Genomic DNA, 9,767 nt, shown 5'->3' with positions numbered 1-9,767 from the left:
ACGACACGAGGAGCTTTTATAGAACGATCAACGGAATCAGGAACCGGACTGTGCCAGTACCTGCCATGTGCAATGCCAGGGAGGGGAACCTGATTACCGATAAATCGCAGGTGGCCAGGCGTTGGAAGCAACATTTTGGAGTGGTGTTGAACGGTGAGGAAGGTAGGAGAGTCGTCGAAGGGAACAGAATAGAAATTGGGAATGACGGACTACCTGTGGACCCACCAACATTGGACGAGGTGAAGAATGCTTGCAAAGAGCTACAGAACCACAAAGCCGCTGGGAAGGACGGTTACCGACCGAACTTTTCAAAGTTGGGAGCGAGCGGCTGTGTAGTGCAATTCACCAGATTATCCTAAGGATATGGCCTGAGGAACAACTACCTACGGACTGGTTGGAAGGACTCATATGCCCTATCTACAAGAAGGGACATAAGCTCGACCGTAGTAATTATAGAGGCATAACCCTCCTCAATTCCGCTTACAAAATTCTCTCCCGTATCCTGTTTCAGCGCCTGAGGCCGTTGCAGGAAGCCTGTGTTGGAGAATACCATTGCGGTTTTCGAGTGGGGCGATCTACAACGGACCAGATGTTCACCTTGAAACAGGTTCTCGACAAGTTTCGAGAACACAACTTGCAGACGCATCATCTGTTCATAGACTTTAAGGTGGCGTACGACACAGTGAAACGCAACGAGGTTTGGCGAATAATGCTAGAACATGGTTTCCCAACAAAACTAATTTAACTGTTACGTGCGACGCTTGACGGTTTCACATCATGCGTCAGGACAGCGGGTTGATTTTCGGACGCGTTTGTGACGTTGGATGGTCTGAAGCAAAATGACGGGCTCTCGAACTTGCTGTTCAACATAGCTTTGGAAGGTGCAATACGAAGGGCAGGTGTGCAGAGAAGCGGCGCCATCATCATTAAGTCTCACATGCTTCTGGGCTTTGCGGACGACGAGAATTGGTGTTAACCGTAAAGTAGAGCAGTTGAAAAGGCCTTTACGGCTCTCAAAAAGGACGCTGCGAGAATTGGGCTCACCATTAACACTGCCAAATCGAAGTACATGGTGGCTGGCAAAGAGCGTGGTAGTTCTGCGGGTGTTGGTGCTGCGGTGGAGATGGATGGGGATACTTTCGAAGTGCGGAGGCGAATATTACGGATTGCGTAGTCAGCTTAGGTCCCGTAGCCTACAGATCCGTACGAAATTTGCGCTCTATAGGACTCTGATCCTCCCGGTGGCGCTCTACGGACATGAATCATGGACGTGGAAGGAGGCCGATCGACGAGCGCTTGGGTCTTCGAGCGTAGAATCCTGCAATCAATACTCGGAGGCAAACTAGAGAACGGGAGGATGTGGCACAGGCGCATGAATCACGAGCTGTACGAAGTATACAAACACGCTGATATTGTCAAGCTGATGGGCTGGCCATGTAGCACGGATGGCGGATGAGCGACCGGCAAAGATAATATTTAGTAGAGAACCGGATAGAGGCCAACGACTTCGAGGCAGAACGCGCACGCGCTGGATGTGTGCTGTCGACGAGGATGCCAGAGCAGCGGGTGTAAGGGCAGACTGGAGAGTAGCAGCCCAAGACCGAGTTTGGTGGAGACGTATTCTGGATTCGGCATAGGATCTTAATGATCTGTCGCCATAAAAGTAAAGTAAAAGTAAAGTAAGTAAGTATTATACCACGCCACGCTCCACAACAGGTAAAACACCAACCGAGTTACTCTATGGACATACGATTCGATCGAAAATTCCAACCCTTGAAGGTATTGAAACCATTCCGACCAGCACGGATTTTCGTGATAAAGATCAAATTGCGAAAAAGAAAACGGAAAAGGGACTGAGGATTTACGGCGTAGAGCCAGACGCTCTTCGATTAAACAGGGAGATAGGGTTCTTATGCAAAATCAGATTTCAGGTAATAAACTCACAACTACGTATAATCCTAAGAAATACTCAGTGGTTTCACGATCTGGTTCCCGTATTTCTGTAGAAGAGCAATTCCCGCTGAAACTAGGCCACTAGGTGCACAAGGTCTTTCAAATTTGATATAAATGCACATAGTTATTAGAAATAGAGAAAAAATGATAATGCCATTTTTGTTTGATCGAATTTGTTGACCCCTTGGTCACCAAGGGGCGGAACAGTTTTCAGAAAAGTAAAAGTTTTAGCAATTCTTGATGTATTATTTGAGCTATATCTCTCAAATTTGTTATGTAAAGTACTACCAGTAGCTCTTTTCTGTAAAGAAGAATGATAGGGCTTTCATTTTAAGTGATCAGAATTTAGGCCGCCAAAATGGAAAATGCAGAAAAGTTGGGTTTTCCATACAAATCTTCATATAAATTTGAAATGCAATGCGCCAAGCGGAGACAAAACCAATCGACTTTCGATAAATTTAGGATTGTTTGGGGCCCCAAATAGAACAAAAAAAATTTGGTTCTGGCTTTCTGCTATCAAGTTTCCTTTTTTCCATATAACGATTCCCCACCCTAGTACTTACCCACACGGAACGATCTGACAAAACCCAAAAAAATGTAATGTTGCGAGCGACAGATTTTTTGATGGATATCGTTGATCGAGAGGTTATAAATCTACAGATTTATGAGTTAACGACGAAACCAAATCTCAAAGTTTAACCGGCACAGGCCCAGGAATCCGCGGCGTCAGCAGACAACAGGAAATAACTCCAACGTCGAACGGCGAAGCCACAAGCAGGTGTCCAAACGCTAGGTGCACGTTATGTGCTAAGTCAGGGATTTAGGTTATTCGTTAGCTCTCTATAATTAATTTAGCGACAATAAAATCATTCTAGTGTGAACCGTGTTGAAGTGAAGTTCAGTTTTAGCTTTTTTAAAAATCCCCCGAAGAGTTCCAAAAAATTAACTGGCGCAGTCGGTAGGATTAGTGAAAATAAAATAAAAACAGTGATAGTAATTTCGAGAGGATATCGGAATTAAAATCGACTCACGGAAACTAAACGGAGGATCACCGTACGGTCAACTGGAATCATTAAGGTAAGGTAGATAAGAAGTGATTAATTTTTTCTGAAAGTGAAACAAGTTTAAGTGAAATTATTTTTATAAACATGGAGCATTTGAAACAAGAGGTAGAATTATTAAGACATGAAATCAACGAAAGAGATGAGTTAATTCACCAACTAAGAATTGAAGCACAAGGCGCTGCTGAAGCCGCTCGTGTTGCTCGAGCAGCAGCCGTAAGACAACCAGAAAACCCATTAAGGGAGACAGAAACCATTCTGAAGGCGCTTCAGACGCCACAAATTATCAGAGATCTGCCGTGCTTTAGCGGCGATCCCGTTAAATTACATTCATTTATTAGATCAATAGACAATTTAATACCACTTATTGATTCGGCCAGGGGATCTCCGATCCATATTATTTGGATCCAGGCCATTAGGACTAAAATTATAAACGACGCCGATAACGTTTTAGAATTATACGGCACCGGGCTAGACTGGGAAGAAATCAAAAACAACCTGATAACTCATTATAGCGACCGCAGAGATGAAGTGTCGCTCGCAAAGGATCTAGTCGGTATCAAACAAACGGGAACACTCGAAGAATTTTATTCAAAAGTTTCCCACGTTGTTTCCTTGCTTGTAAATTTACTCAACATAACGGAAGAAAATCCGGAAGTCAAATCAGCAAAAAACCAGTTTTATCAACAAATGGGGCTCAAAGTGTTTCTTGCTGGGTTACACCATCCGCTGGGACCCACAATTCGAGCCCAAACCCCGAAAAGCTTAAAAGATGCGCTGAGACTTTGTTTAGATGAAAGCAATTACATACAACCAAAAACTACACATCATCCGCCACCAATTCCTAGCAGAGCACCTCAACAGGTGCCATTATATAAACCAGTACCATTTAAGTTTCAACCAAGACCAATGTTTCCAGTGAATAATTCCTATAGACATCCGCAACAACCGCCACCACACATGTTTAGGCCTTTTCTCCCGCGGAAACCTCAACCAAAACCTGAAAGAATGGATCCATCCGTTAGAGTAAATTACATGAACCGTCCTCGGAACATACCCCCTCCTCAAATGCAAAACAATTTTGCACTGCGATTTCCACAGAATTATCGCCCACCAACGAACTTTGGCCCCCAGAATTTCGCACAACAAAACTTTGCTCGACCATATAACCCTCCTAAATTCTATTTTGAAGAACTAACAAATACCGAACAGTGCTATAATAACTTCTACCCATATGAAGATTATACAGAAAATTATTATCAACCATTATCTTACTACCCAGACTTTGAAAATTATTATCAGTCCAACGAGACAACCGAGAATGAAACGCAAATTTTGCCCGAAACTGCTAACGAGGTTCATAGTGAAAAACAGGAAGATGATGATAAACCAGATGACCTAAATTTTCAGATAGCCGCAAGCTCACAAACAACAACGTAGCCAATTTCATACCGTACATAAAAATAGAAACGACGAGAGGATCCTTAAAATTTCTGATTGACACAGGCGCTAACAAGAATTATATTAGCCCACGTTTGGTTAACATAGAAAAATGCAGATTCATGAAACCTGCTACTGTCAGAAATATTAACGGATCGCACCAAATTAATCAATTTACAGAATTCAATCCATTTCCTCACATCAAAAACTCTCCCAAATTAACTTTCTACATTTTTGACTTTCATTCATACTTTGATGGACTCATAGGTTACGAGTCACTTCAACACTTGAAAGCCAACATCCTCACGCATTCTAACGAGTTACAGTTACCATCAACCACGATACCAATGTTTAGAAAATACCCCGACACAACAAACATTAGTTTAAATTCAAACGAATCAAAATTCATCAGTATCCCTACAAACAACAACGAAGGTGATTTTTTAATTGAAAATGACATAGAAATTTCCGAATCATTAATAGTGCATTCAGGGTTATACAGCTCTAAGCAAGGACAAGCGTACGTTGCCATTACCAACATTAGCAGCAAACCCATTAAAGTCAAAATTGATGAACCTTTTCAAGTTGAGATACAGAATTTTGAGACATGTTTTCCCGACATGATCCCGAAATGTAAAAATAAACAAGATCTTTTCAAACAACTACGACTCGCTCACCTTAATGAAGAAGAGCGACAAAAGTTAATTGATTTGATTCGAAAATACGAGGAAATATTCCACTTAGAGGAACAAAAGCTCACCTTCACCAACGCAATAAAACATAAAATAACAACGAAAGACGACATTCCTGTGCATTCTAAATCATATCGGTACCCCTTCTGTCATAAAGAAGAGGTACAGAAGCAAATTTCAAAAATGCTAGAGCAAGGTATCATCCAGCATTCGAATAGTCCTTGGTCCTCACCAGTCTGGGTCGTACCTAAGAAAATGGATGCTTCCGGTCAAAAAAAATGGAGAATCGTAATTGACTATAGGAAGTTAAACGACAAGACAATTGAGGATAAGTATCCAATACCCAACATAAATGACATTCTTGATAAATTGGGTAGATGCACATATTTCTCTACATTAGATCTTGCAAGTGGGTTTCATCAAATCGAAGTTCACAACGATGACGTTTCGAAAACCGCCTTCAGCGTAGAACACGGTCATTATGAATTTTTAAGAATGCCATTCGGCCTTCGCAATGCGCCATCAACATTTCAACGTGTGATGGACAACATTTTAAGAGAACACATAGGTAAAATATGTCTGGTCTACATGGACGATATTATTGTGTTTTCGACAAGCCTTCAGGAACACTTGGAAAACTTAGCAAAAATTTTTAATTGCCTTAAAAGATTCAATATGAAAGTGCAATTAGACAAAAGCGAGTTTCTTCACAAAGAAGTCGCATTTTTGGGTCACTTAGTCACCTCAGAAGGAGTCAAGCCGAACCCAGACAAAATTGAAATTATTAAAAATTGGCCTTTACCAAAAAACGAGAAAGAACTAAGAGGCTTTCTTGGAGTTTTAGGTTACTACCCGAAATTTATTCGCGATTTTGCTCGAATAGCGAAACCGCTTACTAACAGCTTACGAAAAGGAGAGACATTAGACTATTCAAGAGAATTTATTAATGCATTTGAAAAATGCAAAAACATTCTAACAAGCAGTACTATTCTACAGTATCCTGATTTTGACAAAACTTTCATCCTCACGACCGATGCATCAAACCATGCTATTGGCGCGGTTCTGTCGCAAGGTCCAGTAGGCAAAGATAAACCGATAGCATACGCATCTCGTACTCTTTCCCAATCTGAAGAAAAATACTCGACTATAGAGAAAGAGTTGCTGGCTATCGTATGGGCCTGCAAGTATTTCAGACCCTACCTTTTCGGTCGAAAGTTTGTGTTGTATACCGATCATAAACCGCTCACATACGGGCTGAATTTGAATCACCCTAACAGTAAGCTCGTTAGATGGAGGCTATCACTTGAAGAATATGATTATGAAATTCGATACAGACCTGGAAAGCAAAATACTGTCGCCGACGCATTATCACGATTTCCACACGAAATAAACCTACATGAAGAAAGTGACAGCGACACGGACGCTGCCACTGTTCACTCAGCGGATACAGACGATTCTGAGTTTGTTCAGATTACTCTCCGCCCTTTAAACGTGTTTTCGAATCAGCTAGTCCTAAAAATTGGCGAACAAGATAGCAATGAGTTCGAGGAAGTGTTTCCACGTGTTTTCAGGAGAACCATAACAAAAATATGTTTCGGAGTACCCGCAATGTTAAATATCTTTAAAGAATATATGGATCACAAAAGAGTCAACTGTATTTTCTGCCCCGAGAGATTAATCCCCACCATACAAGTTGTCTACAAAAATTATTTTAACCGATGCAAAACCTTCAAAGTTCAAATAACGCAAACCATGCTACAGGACGTTCAAACGGATGAGGAACAGAATGACCTAATTCAGAATGTGCACGATTCAGCACATCGAGGTATATGGGAAAACAAAGAAAAAATTTCTAGATCCTATTACTTTCCCAGAATGAAATTCAAAATCAGAAGATTTATCAAATTATGCGAAGTGTGCAACAAAGCAAAATACGAACGTCACCCATATAAAATTAAATTTGGCGAAACCCCTATTCCGAAAAAACCACTAGAAATTATTCACATAGACATTTTCATTTCGTTACCTGATATGTTTTTATCAATTGTAGATAAATTTTCTAAGTTTGGCGCAATCATTCCAATTAAATCAAGGCAGATACAGGACGTTCGGAAGGCTCTGTTGAAATACTTCAGCACACACGGAAAACCTCAACTCATCGTGAGTGACAACGAACCAGCCATGAGGTCAATTGAAGTCAGGGGACTTCTCAACGATTTAAATGTTCAAATATATTTTACACCTACAAATTGCAGCGAAACGAATGGCACCGTCGAAAGATTCCATTCTACACTCGCTGAGATTTTTAGGTGTATCAAATCAAAATACGAACAGTTATCTAACAAGGAAGTATTTCGTATTGCTTGTGCCTTGTATAATGAAACCATTCATTCAGCTACAAAATTGAAACCACAGGAAATCTTCTTTGCCATCAGAGATGGTGACGACAGACATCTCGACGTGGATCAAATGATCGAAAGTCGGAACAAAATGTACGATGAAGTTGTCTTACAATTACAAAAAACGCAACATAAAACAATTGAACAACATAACAATCATCGCGAGGTCCAACCGATTTTGCAGCCGAACGAAGAAGTTTTCCAGAAAGTCCAGGGAATACGGAATAAGACCAATCCAAAGTACCTTCCGGTTCAAGTCGTCGAGGATCATACTAGAACCTTCATGGACGACTCGGGTCGAAAGCTACACAAAAATAATCTTAAAAGAATATGAGACACTCACACTCACACTTTTCTTTCCACAGAACTCTCGTCAAACCCTGGCAAACGGAAAAAATGCAACTACCCATGCTTATACTCCTGCTCATCCTATCAATGAACACCCCATCCCAAAACCAAGTCCTACAGATTAATGATATTACCAACAACGCAGGAGCGTTGATACTGCAAGAGGGAGAAGGGAGGATAATAGACGGTTACGACAGGTTGCTGCATGTGATTTGCTTTGTAAAACTAGAAGCATCTGTGTTATTTATCGAAAACATGATTGGTCAGTTACAGAATTCACCTAGTGACTTTTCGGACATTATAAAAATGAAATTGAATGAAATCAGATTCCTTTTTAATATGCTACAAGTTAAACCAAACAGAAACAAAAGAGCAATTAATATGTTAGGCAGTACAATTAAATTTATCACCGGAAACTTAGATGCAGACGATCTAGCACTGATTAACAGCAACCTAGACGAGCTTAGAAAATCTGGAAACACTATCATAAAACAAAATAACAGGCAGATAAAAATTAATACTAAATTCGAAAACAGAATAAACATTATGACAGATCAAATTAAAAACCAACAGAATGCCCTAAATAGTATTCTTAAAGATAATGATTACATCATTAGCGAAAATCAGAAAATTCAAATTGTCTTTCAACTAAACACATTTATAGAAACTCTAAAATAAATCGAATACGCTATCTTGCTTACTAAACTAAACATTATAAGTAAACTAATTCTTACACCAAAAGAAATTGATCTAATAGCACAGGAGATTTCAAGCCAAGGTTTAGAAATTCACAGCCTCGACGACACCAACAACTATCTCACCACCAGCACCCTATATAGCGAATCAACTCTCATCATCAGCGTTAACATACCACGACTTCTTCCAATCACATACCGGAAAGTGAGCATCGAACCTTTGCCAATACTGAACCATACAGCCAAACTGATGCATAATGAAGTCTTAATGAACTCAAATCAAGTCTTAGCGATTGTTTCAAAATGCCAACAAAACCGCAAAGTTACTTTATGCGAAAGAAGACAGGTAATCGACATTAGCGAAAACCCGTGTGAAGCCGCATTATTGCGAGGACGTTTTGGACATTGTAATCTCGTGGAAAAACCTCCAACCACAGAAGTAAGAGAAATAGCCCCAGGTACGCTGCTGATACTAACCGTTCACCAAGACGTAAATATCAATAGCACCTGTGGTATCAATAACAAAGCTCTGAGAGGCATCCATTTGATAACATTCCATAATTGTTCAATTTACATAAACAACGAGCTCTATGAAAATCTCGAATTCCAATTTTATCAACCCATAATCACACCACTGGAACCGACGAAAATAAAACCTATGCAAATTCATAGACACATTAAACTTTCGGAACTACATGCCATACACATAGAAAATCGAAAGCATCTAGAGACAATCGACATTAAAAACATAATCGGATTTGTATCAATAAGCACTTTAACAGTTTTTATATTGGCAGTTACAATTTTCGGAATCATCAAATACCAGCAGTTCGCGAAAACAGGTAATTGCTCGGGACGAGCAATACTTGCGCAAGGAGCAGTTAACGACGAAACCAAATCTCAAAGTTTAACCGGCACAGGCCCAGGAATCCGCGGCGTCAGCAGACAACAGGAAATAACTCCAACGTCGAACGGCGAAGCCACAAGCAGGTGTCCAAACGCTAGGTGCACGTTATGTGCTAAGTCAGGGATTTAGGTTATTCGTTAGCTCTCTGTAATTAATTTAGCGACACTAAAATCATTCTAGTGTGAACCGTGTTGAAGTGAAGTTCAGTTTTAGCTTTTTTAAAAATCCCCCGAAGAGTTCCAAAAAATTAACTTATGTACATTTGTAAAGTT

This window comes from Wyeomyia smithii, chromosome 2, assembly GCF_029784165.1.
Source record: "Wyeomyia smithii strain HCP4-BCI-WySm-NY-G18 chromosome 2, ASM2978416v1, whole genome shotgun sequence".
NCBI lineage: Eukaryota > Metazoa > Arthropoda > Insecta > Diptera > Culicidae > Wyeomyia > Wyeomyia smithii.
Note: the sequence above shows the minus strand (reverse complement) of the source record.